This window comes from Vicia villosa, unplaced genomic scaffold, assembly GCF_029867415.1.
Source record: "Vicia villosa cultivar HV-30 ecotype Madison, WI unplaced genomic scaffold, Vvil1.0 ctg.000345F_1_1, whole genome shotgun sequence".
NCBI classification, from domain to species: domain Eukaryota; kingdom Viridiplantae; phylum Streptophyta; class Magnoliopsida; order Fabales; family Fabaceae; genus Vicia; species Vicia villosa.
Genome location: NW_026705154.1, coordinates 285,682 through 305,433, shown reverse-complemented (window position 1 = coordinate 305,433; position 19,752 = coordinate 285,682). Strand labels below are relative to the sequence as shown.

At 35.0% G+C, this 19,752-nt stretch overlaps 1 long non-coding RNA gene across 1 annotated transcript; it reads left to right on the top strand.

Annotated features, from left to right (window-relative positions):
- The first annotated feature begins 10,078 nt into the window (after positions 1-10,078).
- On the top strand, positions 10,079-10,866 carry LOC131627006 (uncharacterized). The gene is made up of 3 exons (XR_009291379.1): positions 10,079-10,116; positions 10,332-10,509; positions 10,728-10,866. It is a non-coding gene; the product is annotated as an uncharacterized LOC131627006 (long non-coding RNA).
- The last annotated feature ends 8,886 nt before the right edge of the window (positions 10,867-19,752 follow it).

The following is a 19,752-nucleotide window of genomic DNA, read 5'->3' as shown; positions in this document are numbered from 1 at the left end:
CATATGCTTATGCTATAGCTGTGTAATTTGTCTTTTGCCGTCTACTCTTTCTGATCGCAAATTCATATCATTTATATATGTTTTTGTCATCATCAAAAAGGGGGAGATTGTTAGAACAAGATTTGTTCTTATCAATTATCTTAGTTTTGATGATAACAATAATATGAATTTTGCTTAAGATAATATGGTACTCTAATCCAATGCAATTTCCCTTTCAGGAAATATATATAAAGAGTACGCATAATTCAGCGCTCAGAAGTTGTATCTCAAATGGTTCAGCATGCAACATCAGAACATGGTCTGGCAAGACATCAGAAGATGGTCGAAGCAGAATCAGAACATGGGTCTATGGAAGCATCAGAAGAACATGAGATCAGAAGCACTGAAGATCAGAAGATGGTATCACGCTCAGAAGCACTTCAAGGTCAGAAGATCAGAAGATGCTATGCACCAAGCTGTTTTGACTCTGATGATATTCAAACGTCGTATTCACAAACATCAGATCAGAAGGAAGTACAGGTGGCAGACTACGCTGACTGACAAAAGGAACGTTAAAAGCTACTAAAGGCTACGTCAGTAGACACAGCGTGAACAAGGCTCGAGGTAGTTGACAAAAGCGTATAACATTAAATGCGATGCTGTACGGAACACGCAAAGCATTAAATGCATTCAACGGTCATCTTCTCAACGCCTATAAATATGAAGTTCTGATGAGAAGCAAGGTTAACGATTCTGCACCAAAACAACTTATATCAAACTTGCTGAAACGCTGTTCAAATCTAAACTCAGAATCTTCATCTTCATCAAAGCTCACTACATTGTTGTTGTAATATATTAGTGAGATTAAGCTTAAACGATAAGAGAAATATCACAGTTGTGATTATAGCTTTTAAGAAGCATTTGTAAACTCTTGAATAGATTACATTAAGTTGTAAGGAACTAGAGTGATCGTGTGATCAGTATACTCTAGGAAGTCTTAGCAGTTGGCTGAGCAGTTTGTAACTAGAGTGATCGTGTTGATCAGAATACTCTAGGGAAGTCTTAGGAGTGAACTAAGCCTAGAGTGATCGTGTTGATCAGTAGACTCTAGAAAAGTCTTAGAGGGTATCTAAGCAGTTGTTCCTGGAGTGATCAGTGTGTGATCAGAAGACTCTGGAAGACTTAGTTGCGGACTAAGTGGAAAACCATTGTAATCCGTGCGATTAGTGGATTAAATCCTCAGGTTGAGGTAAATCATCTCTGCGGGGGTGGACTGGAGTAGCTTCGTTAACAGCGAACCAGGATAAAAATAATTGTGCAATTTATTTTTATCGTCCAAGATTTAAAGTCACACTTATTCAATCCCCCCCTTTCTAAGTGTTTTTCTATCCTTCATATTTCTCTGATTGAAGATTTCAAAACAGAAAGAGTGTTTGGAGACTCTTTTTCTAAGAGAGCTTCTTCTAGAAACTTTTCAAGAACTTTCCCTTTAGGAAAAACCAATGAGGGTAAGGATTCTGCTAAAAAACCAATGCACCCTCTTGTCTTGAATAAGGCAGAAATAGAATTTATCCAATAAAAAATGGAATATGCTAATAAATTTGTCTGAATTTATCAAAGAAGGAATGGTCACGAGCTTAGCGATGATGAAATCGCAAATCATTTATAGTTTGGGGGAATGTCCCATGTTGTCTCTTGGATGAGTCATGTCGATCACTTGAAAGCAATGTATTGGCCCGAAAGGGACTTCGGTTAGTTCATCCGGAAAATTCCAATAGATATCACTGGGTGGCTGCTGAAGTGGTTAAGACTCCTTCCACCTGGAGCACTATTGAGGCCATAACCACTGTTGACATTATGATCGCCAATCCCTCATATTGGTTGGTTCTCCCAGTGGGTCCAACAAAGAGGATATGCAACTCTTTTACAGGATGAATGGTTTCTTTGTATTAATTCCTCTTCATCAGTTTGGATATACGTTTTCCCTTTTCTGATTTTGTGGTGGACGTGCTGAACCGCTTGATAGTTGCCCCTCGCAGCTTCATCCCGGAGCTTGGGCATTCATGAAGGTGTTCCAACTCTGTGCTGAGCATAAGTCTTGGGAACCTTATTTAGAGCTATTTTTACCTTTTTTACGTGACCTACATCTCTCGGGACGATGCTCGGAATCAGGGATTGATCTTCCTTCACCCTCAAGTCTCTTGGTTCAACTTTTTCACCAGCGATAGGGGTGACTTCCTTGAACGTTTCATGCTAGTGAAACTTGTTACTCCTGAGGATCACTTCTCCTTTTAATTTTCTTAAAAATTGGTGGGATGTGCATGCTCTTGTGTGAATGGTTTTTTAAAGTACTAGAATATAACTCATTTTTGTTGGGCTCTTTCTTTATAGCAGTCCAGGATACGTCCTCTACCCTCAGAGGAAGAGAAAATTAAAGAGGGTATATGCACTTGGTATCTAGGATTTGAATATGAAGATGGATTTGGTCCTGACGAAGTACCCCATTCTTAGTGAAAGAAGAAGCATATTGATACATGTGTGTTTATCGGTGCACTCGATCATGCTGAGCAGCAGAAAATCTTTGGCGAGGATAGGGGTCCGGGACGCCCCTTTTTTAACAAGTGTAACTTGTGCCTTTCATATAACATGGATCACCTACTAAAGGTTCTTGCATTCTCCAAGGATTAGGATCTTATGAACAACTTATTTGGGCGAGAGGTGGTAGTTTCTGCTGTTGTAGCTTTTCTTGCTCTAGGGATCCGGGCACCGACTACAGTTGTTGCCCTGACAGTAGTCGCGACTACTGTATCTCGTATAACTCCAGGTGGAAAAATTGACCGCTGTGGCGTTCGAATTCTTTATATGTGAGCTTTCACCATCTCTTTCTCCTATCAAGAGGAATAATGGTAATAGCTCATCCATTCCTGTTTAAAGGGGTTCTCCCAACCGGGCTCGTTTGATGGAGGAATATGAATTAGAGGCTCTTACTCCTTTCGTCTTGTTTCCTTCCATTCTTCCATCTCGAGTACCCAACACCCTCGAATAATTTATTGTTTACTGGCCACTAAGGACCTAGCCTTTGTTTAGAGCTTATTTGTAATTGACAATAAAGGTTGTTGCACCCCAAAATTTGCCCTTTTCATTTGTGATATAAGTTATGGTAGATGTTTATTTCGTCATTCGAAGAGCAAGAGAAAATAATAAAGAGTTCCATTAACAATTTGGTACAAAAGTCTGTATTTACAGTGCAAATGGAAAATTTATAAGGAAAGCGGCGGAGGCCAATTCAATACATCTTTCGTGTTTGGCCCGGAGGCCAATTCATCAAGGAAAGTGGCAGAAATTAATTGTTTTTGAAATTTCGGTTTTGCCGTTCCACTGTCTTTCGGATATTTACAAATTTATAACTTATGTCTGCTAAGTTCGTTTGAGGCGAGCCATATGCCAAAAGTTCCATCTTGAGGTCTATTACAATCTGTGTGTTGGGGTCGATAATTGATTCTTAGAGGAAGGTCCTCGAATTCACAGTTTACCTGAAGTTTTACGGTGGAAAAATGTGATGAACCGTTGTCTTCTGAACGCTAAAAAATTCATAAATCTCACACCGTTTATCCAATTGAGCTGAAATTTTAATTGGAGTTCCGTCTCGATGTCCCCGATATTTCATATGTAAGGACCTAAGGTAAAACTCAAAATTGCATAATGAGTTTTTGATTTTTATCCAATTGAGCCCATTCCGGCAGAATTCTCTCCGAAATTTCGTTGGCTTTGATTTATCTTCAGACCTCGAGTTCGGATTTTGATTTGAAGATAGAGGTTCATCGCGTTCTTTGAGCGGTACGCACGAAAATTCTCCACTGTCAAGTTTTCCGCTCAGATGACTGGATGAAATTATCGTTGTTCAAACGTGCATAACTGCTTCACCGTTTATCGAATTGAGTTTGTTTTTGCAGCAACGGTTCAAAAATTTCATCATCTTCGATTAGCTGGTGGTGTCATTTTAAAATTTCGCGTCGAATTACATTCCCCCGAAAAAAAAGCTTAAAAAAGGTGTTTAGGAGGGAAAGTTGAAATAAAAAATTAGGCACACTATATATTCCTTTTTCCCTCATTATTTACTCATTCACCAACATTTTTTCTCTCACCTCACAAACACTCCCTCTCATTTTTCTCTCTCTTTTTCCAAATTAAATTCATTTTTTCTTCAAGAACTAACAACAACTTCATAGCTTTTTGTGAAGAACATCAGGAACACACAATCAATCGTCGTCATCAAAGATTACCAAAATTCCTTCAATCTCTCCTCTTCCAATTTACGGTCAAGCCACCATCACCGCGGCCTCCCTTTCCGCCAATCACCACCGCGCGCGGCCTACACGTCCTCCGTAATCACCACGACAACACGATTGTTGTTCCTCCGACGTTGATCGATTTCAGTGACACCTCTTCCCTCTTCGATCGTGATTCTATCGCGTTCTCCTTCCTCCGATTGCTTCTTTGATTCGGTAACATCTTCATCCTTGAATTCTTGAACCACATATTGCACAAAATTCTTGTTGATATTAAAATGGTGATAATACTAAATTGTTTGAAGTGTTGTTAAATATAGGAAGTGAAGTTGTTTATTGATAATAATGTAAGTGTTGTTGTCAAATGAAAAACAATAATGGATTTTGTTGTATTGATGATGATGATGATGATGATGTTATTTTTGTCGAATGATTAGTTGATGTTGTTGTCGATACTTTGAATTGATGAAGAAAATTGTTACTGAAAATATGCAGTCCATGTGTTTGTGTAAATATTTGGGTGAGTTGTTGATGAGACTTTATTGATTAAATTGAGATGTTGAGCATGCTTGAGTTGTGGAATTTAATTGATAATGGATAATTGATGATTGTTGTGATGCTTGATGATAATAAAGTTTGTGTGTTGTTGTTGAATTGTGGTGATGCTTGATAATTACTCAACTTTGACATAATGCTTGCTTTTGCCAATTGCTGTTGATGCTTGTGATTTGCCATTCCCATGAGTTAAGATAAGTTCCACTAAACTCAAGTACCATAATAAAGCACATTTGACACAAAATTGTTTGAGTTTGATGGAAAATGTCACAAAACTTGTAATTTAACAAAACATGACATAATTGATGTTTTTGCTCTTATTTTCAAACTGTGGCTTTGTTTGATGCAAATGTTATGAAACTTGATTTTCTTGGACATTTCAGAGCCAATGGTATACTTTATTTTTCGGTTCTGACAACTTTTTACCCAATTTTACTGTAGCTGATTTGTCTTGAAAATCGTGCTTAGAGTCAGATTTTGGACGAATCGAGTCCATTTTTGAGTTTGTTGGCATGTCTATAGTTTACCATAACTTTCTTGTTCAATTCCGGATACTTTTACTTTGACGCCTAATTTCCGATTTTACCGTTTTTGTACATAATTAACATGTAATGTAAACTTTTGTTTTATTTGACTTGTATTCACTCTTGATAACTAATGTTGATGCTATTGTCCATATTTGCTTACTAACATTGATTGAGATTCAAGTTTGTGTTGTTTACTAACATTAACAAAGTTACATAACATGTTTGCTTCAAATTTTCTTGTGTTGTGGATATAGTTGCCACTAATATTCCAATATTCACTAACTTATATGCAATGTCAATTCTATGATACTAATACTTGTGATATTCTCTTACTTTTGCCTAATATTGAGTTTTGACATAACATGAAATTTTTGCAACTCTGTATGGATATTTGGTTGTTCACTAACATAGGCCATTTCTAAGGATTGTGAGAATTTTAACATAACTCAAAGCATCTTACAAACACACTTGACACAAAATAACTTGAGTTTATGTGAAATTGACACAATACTTAAAAATGTGCATATTATTTGACATAACTTAGTTTTGAGCTAACTTCTTAACCGTATCATGTTTTTCATTTTTCGATTTCACTATTGTCATAATTACGAAATTGCCCTTTTGGGCCATTTCTGGGGCGAATTAATTAAAACCGAGTTCATTTTTGAGTCCGTTGTCACGTTTGCAGTTGACCATGCGATTTCGTTTAATTTCGAGTAGGTAATTTTTTACGCTTATTTTTCGATTTCGTGTTTTTCATTTCCGATTGATATTTATCTTGTGCTTTAATTTTTTATTCGACTTGTACTCATGTTTGCTTGGTTGATTGTATGTTATTTCTTTGAGTTTACTTGATTTGAATTTAATCCATGCTTACTTTGCAATTTGTCGTGTTCATTTGCCGTTTTTACACGCTTTTACTTCGGTATTTTGTATGCTTGATTGTTCTGTGTCATTGCTGCCCCATACCCTATCTTATGCTTCCAATACGCGTTTCGCATTGCTTTTATTAAAATTTGCTTCCATCTTTGTTTTATGATGCAATTGTTCAACTTCAGTTGCGTTTCTTTTGTTTCTAATAATGTGTGCTAACTTATGCAAGGGATTCATGGAGAAAGCTTACGATAGATGCATCTTACTCCGTGTTCCGATTTATTTGCGGGACACAATGATATTCTCTTATTATTGCTATCCGTTCGTCTCTCACTTTGAGACACGTTATGCATATTTGTTGTTGCTTGTGTGTTGCGACTTCTTTTGCAGGTGTTTAGCACAGATGCGTCGACATATGCTCCGATGCAACACGCGATTTATTTTCGCATCGTCATTGCTTTGTTGATGCTATGTTGTCTACTGAATATCTAACACTGTGTATTGCTTGTGTCTAGCTTGCATGCACGTTCTCTAGGTTTCTTATTACTCTTTATGTTATTTACGGATTACTATCTGTTCGGTATTGCTTCTTGTTTCCCTTTTACGTATTTGCGCACTTTACCGTTTTTTCATCCTATAACATGAGAAGTAGGATTAGACATTCATCTTTGCCATGAGAAGTAGGATACATTGCTGGCCAAGTCCTCAAAGGAGGCTCTGTTTTTGTGTGTTTATCTTTGTGCTTGCAGAAAAGTCCTCAAAGTAGGCAAGCGGGGTAGTGTCTGCAATCGACCCCCACAACTTTCAGTCGAGTCGTTCTTATGCTCACTTTTTGCAAGTAGATGCTTTGAACATGTGCCCAAGATCCGATTTGAGTCTAAGATCTGGCTAAGACAAGTGGAAGGGTCTTGTAGTCGGACCCCCACGCTTCGTATAGCTCGGGTTGTCCGACACTGATGCTTCGTGTACACGCGCACGATTTTTACTTTCCCTTTTTTCGTTATATACCTGATGATACGATACCACAGTATAGACATCCCTATCCATCACAGTAGCTTTGTTTGTCTCGGTCGTATCGACCATGTTGGCTAAAAGCTCCCCGTTTTATTTTCTTTTCCCCTGTCCCCAGGTCGCTACTCTGATAGTTGTTTGCTTTATGAGCCGAGCTCGTTTGTGTGATATTATTGTTTTTTTTTTACTTCTTCCACAGTAGGTTGCTAGGCATAGCATATTCCCTTTTGCATGCTAACATTAGGTAGATTTCCATTCGCATTAGGATTTCTTTCATGCATCTTTAAGACACAAACCAAACTCTTTCTTTTCTTTTACCTTCATGGCGCTTAAGATCATGTTATTTCCTTCCTATCTCCCTTGTATAAGTCTCCAAAGGTCGAGCTGCTTATAGGATGCAAATGTAACTGTTCACCTAAAAAACAAAAAACAAACAAAAACTAGTTAGCCGAGCTACGGTAGCTCTGATTCCTTAAAAATGATACGTAGGCAGCGGGGTAGGGCCTGTGCGACTACAATTATTTATTTTCCCTACATTTTGCATGAATTTTAGTTCTTAGCTTTAGACATAGTTCCTTCACACCCATAGATTAGGCAACAAGCGTGGATCCCATAGAGTACGATGGACGTGAGGGGTGCTAACACCTTCCCCTCGCGTGATCGACTCCCTTACTTATTTCCCTGGTTCGCTTCAACCGTGCTTATCCTTCCTTCAGGTTTATTCTTTGTTTCCTTTCCCTCTTTTGAGATAAATAGACATGGATGGCGACTCTATTTCTTGCGCCACTTTCGCGTTTGTACTTGGATGAAAATCCTGGGAGCGACAAAGGTCTATTGTAGATAGTTCATGTATTCTATTTAGAGTCGGATCCCTGGTTTCAATGGTAGCTGCCGGACAGGATGATGTACTGGGCTTCAGTGACCTTTCTAGGGAGCGGGATGAGCTGCAAGAAAAGTGTGAGACCCTTGAGCGGGAGAATTTCTAGGCTGAGAAGGAGTTGGCTGAGTTATGGATAAAGGCCAGGCTTGTTGACTCTTTGCTGAAAGAAGTGGATCGGTATGATTCTTCATCAAATTTAAATGCTCAGAAAGCAAGGTTGAAGGTTTCTCTGACTAAGATAGAAACGTTGGAAGAAGGCTTCTAAAGATGCGGAGGAGGCGTGCCATTAGTTCAAAGTCGATTGGAGAGCTCTTTAGCAGAATTAGGATGAATGAGTCAGCATTCTGAAGGGATTTAGGGAAGAAGTGGTTGCTGCTTAGTAGAAATCTCGGGAGTCCTTTCAGCAGGTTATGGAATTTGTGTGTCGGTTTCTGGATCTAACGAAGGGACATACACAAGGATTTTATTCTCGACCTTTATGTTACTGCTAACTAGCTGGATCCTTTTCGAGAGGTTCCTAGAGAAGACGTCAGGGAAGTCTGGTTGCAATGGATCTAGAAGCTGGCATTTGAGGGTGTTTGTGTCCTTTTTTTCTTCTATTTTTGTTCGGTTTTTGTAAGATTTTGACACAATTTTAGGCCTCAACTTGTAAATAGTGTTTATGTATATCATTCATTACATTTTGCATGCTTTTATGTTTTGGTTTCATATTGTGCTCTCTTTATTCATGGTTTTCAGCCGGCTGAGAGTCGTGGAGAGTCAAGGTTTGCTTCTGAGCCTTGCAATTTGCAGAGTTTGTCTACTATAAAGACTGTTAAATAATTTTTGCTTAAAGTATAATTATCGTTGATTCTTTTGTGAGGCCATGTTTGGTTGATTTATTTATGAATATGTCGCGTTAAGATGTACTCGTTGTCTTGGCGAGATGTCAAACCATTCAGATGTGGCTATAATTGGAACTTGCTTGTGAAAGTAAAGCATTGATTCAAATTGACGTGTCCATATGTTGGATTCATAACGGTGAGACATGAGCTTAGCTTGGGGCATTTATGCTTTGAAACACACTTGTAATGATTTCGCATGAAACCGGCTAGACGCGACTATGCTTAGAATCATATTAATAAGAATAAGGCACGAGTTCGGTCAAATACGATTATTCTTTGCTTGGTCGGTGGTTGGCGGGGCTTACTCCTGACTTTCTCGAAAATTGCCTTCGGAGACCAGTGCAATCCTTTATTTGGATCAAAGATCATTTTCTCCGTTGATCTGTAGAGTTTTTTTTAGGAAATATCATAACTTGATAGTGAAATCGAGGCTGAAGCGGTGACCAACTAAATTGGTTGCAACGAACGTTCTTGCTCGCCTTCTAGCATTGTCACTTTAGAGGTTTGGAGATGTGCGAACAAAGGAATCGAAAAGCATACACAGATTCGTAGAGATCGTTTAGATCGGAAGGTTAAACGTGATTTTGATTCGACGACGTGAGGATGTTTCTAGTTGGTGAGTCGAAAGTAGGGTCTGAAATTGTGAAAATTGCAAGAATCAGATGTTGATTCTCACATACAACACCACTATTCTATTATGAAACCATAAATTGAGAGGATTGTGGAAACTACGCGGAATGAAGCTTCTTAAGAAATTCAATTATACAACACTATAGATCGAAGGTTGCAATAGCGATGTCTCTTAAATCGGACCAATTATTAAGTTTAGTAGACCAATTATTAAATTTTTGCGGACCAAATTATTTAATTTGTCTTGTGCATAAGAGTTATTCTCCTATGCTATAATCATAATTATTCATAAAGACGCATGTGCCCTTGCTGCTTTTGTCAACACCTATTAAATTTTGCTTATTTGTTGTCTTTTCTCAATTTTTTGTCACATTTTATTATTATTATATTAGGGTGATTATTTTATATAAGGCCTAAACTGATTTTTTTACACATTTGCAAACTTTTTCTCTCTCTTTTTTCCTCCGTCCCTCTAAAAAAAATTTCCTGTGAGTTTTCTTTCTCTCTTTGCTTGCTACGTCTCTCACACTCTCTGTTACTTTCTTCTTCCTTTTTATCTAAACTGGATTTAATACTTCATTTTCACTCCTCTTTTTATCTTCATCAATGTTTTGTGATTTCTTTTTCATTTTAATTTTTTGTTTTTTCAAGTTGCAGATCTATACGAAGATGAAAACTGATTTTGAAGTTTTTTGTTTTCCAGGTTGTAGATCTATATGAAGATGATAAAAATGATTTTAAAGTGTAAGTAACAACATATAAGTTTTCTCTGTTCCATAATTTTCACTTCTTTTATTTTTACATGTTGTAGATCTATCAAAACAAAGACGAATTCGGGTACTAAAACAACAACGACAATATGTGTGACAATATAAATTATGGTTAGTAATTTATAGATATTTTTTTCAGATATGTTATTTTTACACCAGATCTATTATTTTTATACATGTTATTTTCAGATGTGTTATCATATATATAACAATTTGTGTATTCTTTGGATAGTATAGATCTTCTATTTCTATTTTTGAGAACAGTGACAAACCCCAATTTTTAAAAATCTTTTTAACATCTTTTCCATTTGTTTTTGTTTTATTTTCAGGTTCTACATCTTCTGATAGGAAAACAAAAAGTTAAACATATGGACAATTTCTTAACATTTTTTTTCACTTCTTTTTATTTTTATTAATTTTTCTCTCTTCTTTTTAGAATTTGTCATGTATTTTTAAAATGTTATAATTATGAAGTAGTGTATCTATTTTTGTAATGTTTCTAAACATTGAAATTGAAAAAAAAACTATTCTTTATTTTAATTTAATATTTTTTATCATTATTATTATAATTATTGTTGATATTATTGGCATCATCATTAGAAAAAATCAAAATAATAATTTTATTTTTCTCAAAGAGATTGAAGTTAGATAAAAAAATTTATATAAGAAGAAGAAAAGAAAATTTATGGAGAGAGGATATATTCAAAGTGGTTTCATTGAGAAATGAAAGGAATAGAAATTTCAAACACATGGTACTGTTATCATATCAGTTAGATATCATATCAATTAGATAGATTCATAGTGTTGTCATAATAGTATTTTTGAAAGTTTAGATAAATTATTTTAATCTATTTTAATTTATAAATTGTGTCATTAACTATCAATGGATGAAATTGAAGACTATCAACCTATTATTGTTTTTTTTTTAAATATGAGCTTTTCCAATAAAAAAATTACTACCATAAACATTTTAGAGTTTATTTGTTAATTTAGAATTATTGAAAAAAAATATTTGTTGATAAATGTTCTGGGAAAGAATGAGATTTTGGTGAAATAGAGAGAAAGATGGGGAGAGAGAAAGAATGAAAGGAAAAGGAAAATTTGAGAGAAAGACTGATAGTTGACAATTGAGAATTTGTGGCAGGAGGTTTGGCAGAAGAAAGAGAATATGAGAGAGAAAATTAATTGCAGTTTAATACCATATCACTCATTCATTGCATATAGAAAAATGTGATATTAATATTATTAAAAATTTAATACTATAAGTTATAATTGTAATGATAACTTGAATCACCCTACATTAGTGGAATAGAAAAGACCAATAAAAACTAATTAATATTTATTTTTAATAATAGTTTAAAATAATAAACATGTTATCTAAACTTTTCTCTCTTTTCATTATTCCAACGTAGGGGTGGTTTTTGGCCATTTTTTTTGCTAGAAATCACCCCTCCCTCAACACCGTTTTCTTTCTCTTTTTATTTAAATAAGTGGTTATCCATATAGATTTGCTTCTTCTTTTGTGTGTTTTTAAGTTTTCATCGTCTTGTGCGGTGTTTGTTGGTTTTCCCGTCTTAGTACGGTGTTTGTTGGTTTTCCCGTCTTAGTACGGTGTTTGTTGGTTCAGATTGACACATTTACTTCAAATCATTGCAGATTTGAGGAAGACTTGGGCGTCAATGTTGCAGATCCAGAAGTATGAATATTCTGGTGACTTTTATTTTGTCATATTTGTAGGCACTTTCAGTTTGCCGTTGTATGCTATTGACCTAGGTGTTTGAAGATTGTTTGCAGATTCACCTTTTTCCGTTTTTAGCGATCTTGAATTTGTAATGATCGATGTATTTTTCAATTTGATGAATGAATATCTTTTTAGTAAAAAAAAATAATAATAATAAACATGTCATATATATTTGATATCATTATCAAAACTAAATAATTTAAAATGAAAGTTATGATAATATGAAGGAAAAAAATTATATGAAAATTTTTTATATCAAAATTTATGATAATATGAAAATATTTGATAAATATTATAAATATTTGATAATATGATAAATATCATGACAAAAAATTTGATATTTGATATATTATTTATAGAAAAATTTATAATAATATATAAATTTTGGATATCATGAGACTAAGTAACAAGCATCACTATTAGACTAAAACTCTGTCATGAATTGATTTTATTTTATATTTCTCTTTACTCAGACATGCCATTTTTTAATCATTTAATAAACCCATCTTCAACTTGATTTTGAAAACATAAATGAGACTAAAAGCTGCAACACTATTAGACTAAAATTCAAGTTACAATTGTTTATATTTTATATTTCTCTATGATTAGACATTTGTTTTTGCCTATTATGTTGCTTAAGACAATTATGTTTACAAACAACCCTTTCATGTGTCACATCCATCGATACTTGGACCTAAAATCTACACAATGATGAATTCTTCCTGCACAAAACAACAGCTTATACATTGTCCAATCTTTGCCTAATATTTTGTATTTGCAAATGTATTTTATAGTCTATTTCCATATAATTTGACTGATTTTTGGTACATTAGTGGTCTGTTTTATTTTCAAATTCAAATTTGAACTTTTCGCAGAAAAATTCAAACTATGAATTTATTTCCATCTTTCTTTTTTATTTATTAAATTTTAATTTTAATTATTATTACAACTCTGTCAATAAAAAGAAAATATTTTTTTTCTATTTTTCCCAATTGTTTTTTATAAAATATGTGTTTAAATGTTATGGGAAAAAAATATTCATAAAGGATTTTAATGGAAAAATATATTTATTGATATTGGATACATTTAAGTGTCATTAATTTGTCATTTTCTTTTAATACTACTATAATTTTGATGATGAATATATAGTCAAAGCCACTCAAAAAAACCAGAGAAAGAAAGTGAAGAAGTAGTGGAAATATTTAAATATTGATTATGTATTTATAAGAAGAGATATATACATACACTAAAATCAAATATTAATAATAATAGAAAAGAAAACATAAAGGAGAAGTTGTTTGGGTGATGGTGATGATGAGTGGAAAAAAAAGGAATGAAAGAGAAAATTATGAGACAGAGAATGGTGGTGGCGTCTCAAGAAGAAGAAGAGCAACATTTTCAGTTATCATTTTGGTCTAAACAAATAATTCCATTTTTTTAAGTTTAATTAATATAATAGTTATCTATTTTTTAAAGTTTAAAAAATTAAATGATTGTAAGAATGAAACAAACTGATTTGATATATGATATATGTGTTGTCATAAAAAGCACATTTTTCTATAATTTACTGACAAGTCACGTTCTTCCTTTAGTAATACTACTAATAAAATAAATATTAAAAAACACCCCTATCCCACATCCTATTCCACATAATCAATTAAGAAAAAAACACAACCAATAAAGTTTTTTGTACTGAAACGCAACTTCAAAGTAGTCATTTTTCTTTATATTAGTGTATCCAATTACAATCAAATCAAAATAGTCATTTTTCTTTACATTAGAAACACAACTTCAAAGTTTCTAATTGATAATAACTATGATACCTGTTTGGAGACTATACACAAATAACTTTTTTTTTTTATATATTTAAAATCAATGTGGGACATGTCTCCAAAATTTCTTCTATTTGCATGATAAATTTATAGTATTATCTTCTATATATACTAATTTAGGGTAAGAGAAAAAATATAATAACTCCTTTATTTTTTGTTAAACATTATTTAAGGTAATTTAAAATAATTTATTATTGAATTTTAAATAAATAATTTATTTATTTATTTATAAACACTGTAACACTTTATAATAAACGGAACAAATTTACTATTGATTTAAATATTTTTATAAATAAATATAAAAAAATAAAAATAATGACAAAACAAAAATAAAATTTATGTATGGAAAATATATATTCTTGATCCAAATATAACACTTTAGTATGTACATAATATATTTTTATTAATATCACATTTGACTTTTTCTTATATGACCTTTTTTTTAATACATATCACATTTAGGTTTTTTTTATATGATTTAACGTAACTTTATTATATTTTTTTAAATTATTTATATTAACTTTTTCATTGTAATATATAAGGTTCTGTTTGGTAAACCCTTTTTATGTACGAGAAAATTTTTACTATTAATTCAAAAAATTAAAATTTATATACGGGAATAAATTTACTATAGATTCCAATAATTTTATAAAGAATGTCAAAAAAAAAATATTTACATACGAGAAATAAATACCGAAAAACATATTTTCATATATAGAAAAATAATATTTATTGTTCAAATAAAAAAAAATCTTTTTAAAATTTTTAGGAATTATTCAAGGTGGCCGACAAAAACCTAAATATTACTGTAGTGATTTATAACAAACTCCTATATTATATTGGAACAAATTTAGTATTTTAAATTTGAACTTATATATTAATCTTAGACTTCTTTTTTATCTTTTTTTATAATTTATTTTAATTTTTTCTATTATTTATGAATTTCATATTCTAACTGGTAACATAAAACCGGTCCACACCAGAACTCGTGCGGAGGCACGGGTTTCACACTAGTTTGTGATAAAAAAAAAAATTGTTTACATATTTTACAGCCTTACATGTAGAAGAATCAATACTACTTATTTAACTTTGTTACATAATTAATTAATATTATATAGATTATGCTTTAAATCTTCATTAAGTAAAGCATCCCCATGATAGTATAAAACTCTTACCAACGGTACCAAAACTCATAATTCTACTTTTGTTATTGGAACCATAAGAAACATAACCTCAATTGTTAGGAGTAAAATAATACTATAAGATAATTTTGTTTTCAAAAATGTATATTGACCAACCACCGTCGAGATATCATTTTGAGTTTGAGGTGGTAAAACATATCTAAATTATAAATATAAGTTTTAATCTTTGGTGTCAAATTAATTTTGAATCTTTAAGCGTTAGTGTAATATATATTTTCCTTTAGAATTAAATAGGAAGAAGTATATGACCATTTTACCAAGCATGGTATAATTAGAGGTCCTATTCGGACAACAAATATTTTTAAAGAATTTTTCTTTATCCACCTTCCTATGGGGTCACCCCCAGCGAAAACCCAAAACTGCCCCTGCTTCGGAGATGCATCTCCGAAGTTATTTTTTTTTTGAATTTTTTTTTACTTCGGAAATGCATCTCCGAAAACACCAAAAAAATGGTGTTTTCGGAGATACATTTCCGAAGCCAAAAAAAATTCAAAAACCGTGAATATTTTCGGAAGTTCATTTCCGAAAATATTGCTGCATATACAAATTTCCCTCCTTCACTATTTCATCATTTTTCTCCAAAACTTCCCCAAACCCTCTCCAAAACCCAATCAATCTCCATCCATTTTTCGTCCTAAAATCAAGTTTCAAACCGTTGATCACGTTAAAGGGAGCATAGAAAGCTACAATTTCAGGTAAACATCACTCATTTATTCCCCTATTTCACTACATTGATTGAAGAAATTTGTGCTGAAACTGATATGGTTCGGAAGTTCATTTCCGAAATATATTACCTAATAAATTTCGGAAATGAACTTCCGAAATATGCCCTGGAAGTAAAAAAAACTGTTTTGGCCAACTTTTGCTAATTTTTTCATTTGTTAAGTATGGTGCATCCAGACAACATTGTGCAAGACGATCCAGTAGTTGTCAGCGTTAATAACGATCCGGTTATCGACGTTATCCTATGATCAATGCGGTTGATGTTCGGCAAGAATTTACAAATGATCGGAGCTTCGGTAGTCGCGAACAATTGATTGAGTGGGTTCGGAACGAAGCTAGTAAACTTGGATTTGGCATTGTTATTTTAAGGTCGGACAACGGAAATAGTAGGCGGAAAGCTTTCGTTGTTTTGAATTGCGAACGGGGTGGGAGTTATGTACAATCAAACCAGGTGCTAAAACACGACGACACGGGATCAAGAAAGTGCGGGTGCCCTTTTAAGTTGCGTGCTACTCGGAGGGTTGATGATTTGTGGCGGTTAACCGTAATTTGTGGAATTCATAATCATGCCTTGGATGTCAAGTTACACGGACATCCAATGGCGTGTCGTTTGTCCCGCGAAGAGAGGAATGTGATATCGGACTTAACGATAGTCAAAGTGGCGCCTCGCAACATACTTGCCGATTTGAAGCGTAAGAAACCGGATAGCGTTTCAAATATCAAACAAGTTTACAATGAACGACACAATCTCAAAGTTTTGAATATGGGCCCTCGGTCGGAAATGCAACAACTTTTGAAACTACTAGGTGATAACAATTATGTTTCAAGCTTCCGAACCTCCGGGGACAAAGTTACGGTGCGTGATATTTTTTGGACTCATCCCGAAAGTATCAAATTATTCAACACATTTCCAACCGTTCTAGTCATGGATTCGACGTACAAGACAAACAAATATAGGCTTCCTCTTCTAGAGATAGTTGGTGTGACCTCGACAAACAAGACTTATTCGGTCGGGTTTGCTTTTTTGGAGTGTGAAAAAGAAGACAACTTTACATGGGCCTTGGGAATTTGCAAGTCTTTGTTAGTTGATCAAGAGGTTATGCCAAACGTCATTGTCACCGACCGGGACAATGCTTTGATGAATGCGGTTGATACCGTCTTCCCGACATCGACCGCGTTACTTTGTCGGTATCACATAACTTGCAACGTGAGAAGTAAGTTGAAACCCGCGGTTGGGACAAAAGATAGGCCGGATGAAAACGGTAAAGTTATCAAAGCCGGTGTTGTGGTTGAGAGGATAATGGCGGCATGGAGGGAAATTTTGGATGCACACTCCGAAGAGGTGTATACCGAGAAATTGGTACACTTTAGGTCTTTGTGTGGTTCCATTAAGATATTTTGTCATTACGTCGAATCCACCATTCTTGACAAAGTTAGAGAAAAAGTCGTGTGCGCTTGGACAAATCGAGTTAGACATCTTGGTTGCACCACGACTAACCGAGTTGAATCCGCACATGCGGTCTTCAAAGGTGGTTGGGTGATAGCAAGGGAGATTTGTGTCGGGGATGGGACACCGTCAACCAAATGCTCCAAAATCAACACAATGAAATTCAAACATCGTTCGGTCGGAGCAAGACGGTTATGGAACACCGGTATAAGGGCCAAATTCTATTCTCCCAATTGATTTACAACATATCCCGGACGGGTTTGAATTTTTTGTTTCATGAAGCGAAGCGGTCGGAGACCACGGGGCCGAATAGTTCTTTATGTGGGTGTACCATTAGAACTACATACGGCCTTCCATGTGCTTGTATACTTTCAAAAAAGAAAAAGTTGAATTCACCAATACGCATGGATGAGGTAGCCGACCATTGGAAGAAACTTCGTTTTGATGATTTTGATCCGCCGAAGGAAAATGACTCCAAAATCACCATCTCCGACGAGTTGGAAGTGATAATGGAGAAGTTTGCTAAAGCGGATGACACCACCAAAATGCACATAAAAGAACAATTGCGAAAAATTGCATTTCCGGAGACCATCGAATTTGAAACCGCCATCTCAACCGGTTTAAAACGAAAGGTGCACCGAAAAAGTCCAAAGTTACACAAGAAGACACATCAACAAAACGATCTCCATCCTACTATAACATGTTGATGCATCATTCCCGGATTCACCGACACCGAAGTCCAAGTGTAGTGGTAACAAAGGAGCCCGTATTTCGAAGCCACCTCGCACACCGCCGATCAAAAAATCACCGATTGTCTACATTGATGAGATGCCACTATTTATGCATAAATATATCGATAACATCGTTGATGTTGGAGGCGACGACAATTGTGGATATCAGGCTGTTGCGGGTTTGCTCGGTAAAGGGGAAAATAATCACACTTTAGTCCAACGGGAACTCATTGCGGAGTTGACTTCGTATCGGGACATCTACGGCCGACTATATGAAAATCAAGAAAAGTTTGCGAAAATTCATGATTCACTTGTTCCATCACTTACCAGTATCGCTCCGGTTTCGAAGTGGATGTCATTCCCCGAGATGGGTCATCTAATAGCAAGTGCATATGATATGGTGTGTGTTGATTTGACGAGGTTTGGACTAAGTGAGACTTTCTTTCCACTTCATAGTCGACCGCCGTTGGACGCGTCAAGCCGCATCATATGCATCGGGTATCTACGATCGCGGCACTTCGTCCAAGTGTTTTTGAAACCGGGGTGTCCTATACCGGCTACTTCTTGTCAATGGACGACACATCGTTCAAATGAGGCGGAGACTTGGCCGGATCCGTTCGTTTCGAGAATGGCGGAGTTTGAAGAAATGATGAGCCAAGAGCGCGAGCAAAATAGAGAGCAGTCGAAGAACGTACCTATTTTGGACTTAGGATCCACTATTTTAGTTTGTTCCGGATCTTTTTTTGTTTGTAATGACCATTTTTGTATGTATTGTTTATCATGTAAAACCGGACCGATTCAATACATATATAATATAAGTATGTTTTATGTCATCTTTGTCTAATTTATGTTTATTGTGAATTCCATTTGTTCAATTTACACAACACACTAAGCAATCAACAAAATGCAAAATTTTGTTCTATTTCTGCATAATTCGGAAATGAACTTCCGAAATATGCTAGTCTGCCTCCAATTTTCGGAAGTTCATTTCCGAAAAGTCCCCTGAGGCAGGATAAGGTTTGTTGGGCCATCATTGCTCCAATAAGTCTATAAATACAACACACTCTTCTTCATCCTCTTCACACCACGAAACACAAATGACACAAACCTACCCCCACCTAGCATTCGTCTACTTTGAAACCGGCTACCCGATGCCATTCCAATTTCGCTTCTCGCGCGACACGCTATTTGCGGAGTTGATAACGTCGCTCAACACGCTTTTGCGCTATCCCGATAATCGAAAGGTTGTCAAGCTCGAGTACCGCTCGCCATCGCTTAACGACGAGGGAGCCATTGAATTCACACCTTTTGAGATCAAGAACGACGAAGATTTAGCGGTTATGTGGACAACGTTCGACCGATTTTCTTCGAAGGGCCCGATCGAGTTGGACGCGAAACTTCAAAGATCGGCGGACGACGTTATCAAAATGTTGACTCATCCCCACCTACCCGTGTTTAACAATATGTAACTTTAATCTTATGTAATGTGATCGATGTAATCTTCACCCGATTAAATAAAGCGAATCGTTCTTGTTTTTCATCTTTCTTCTGTCCAGACAATATTTCGGAAGTACATTTCCGAATTCCTCCAAGGGGGGTGAATTCGGAGATGAACTTCCGAAAACACCACATTTTCTGAAAAATAACTTTATTTCGGAGATGCATCTCCGAAATCAAT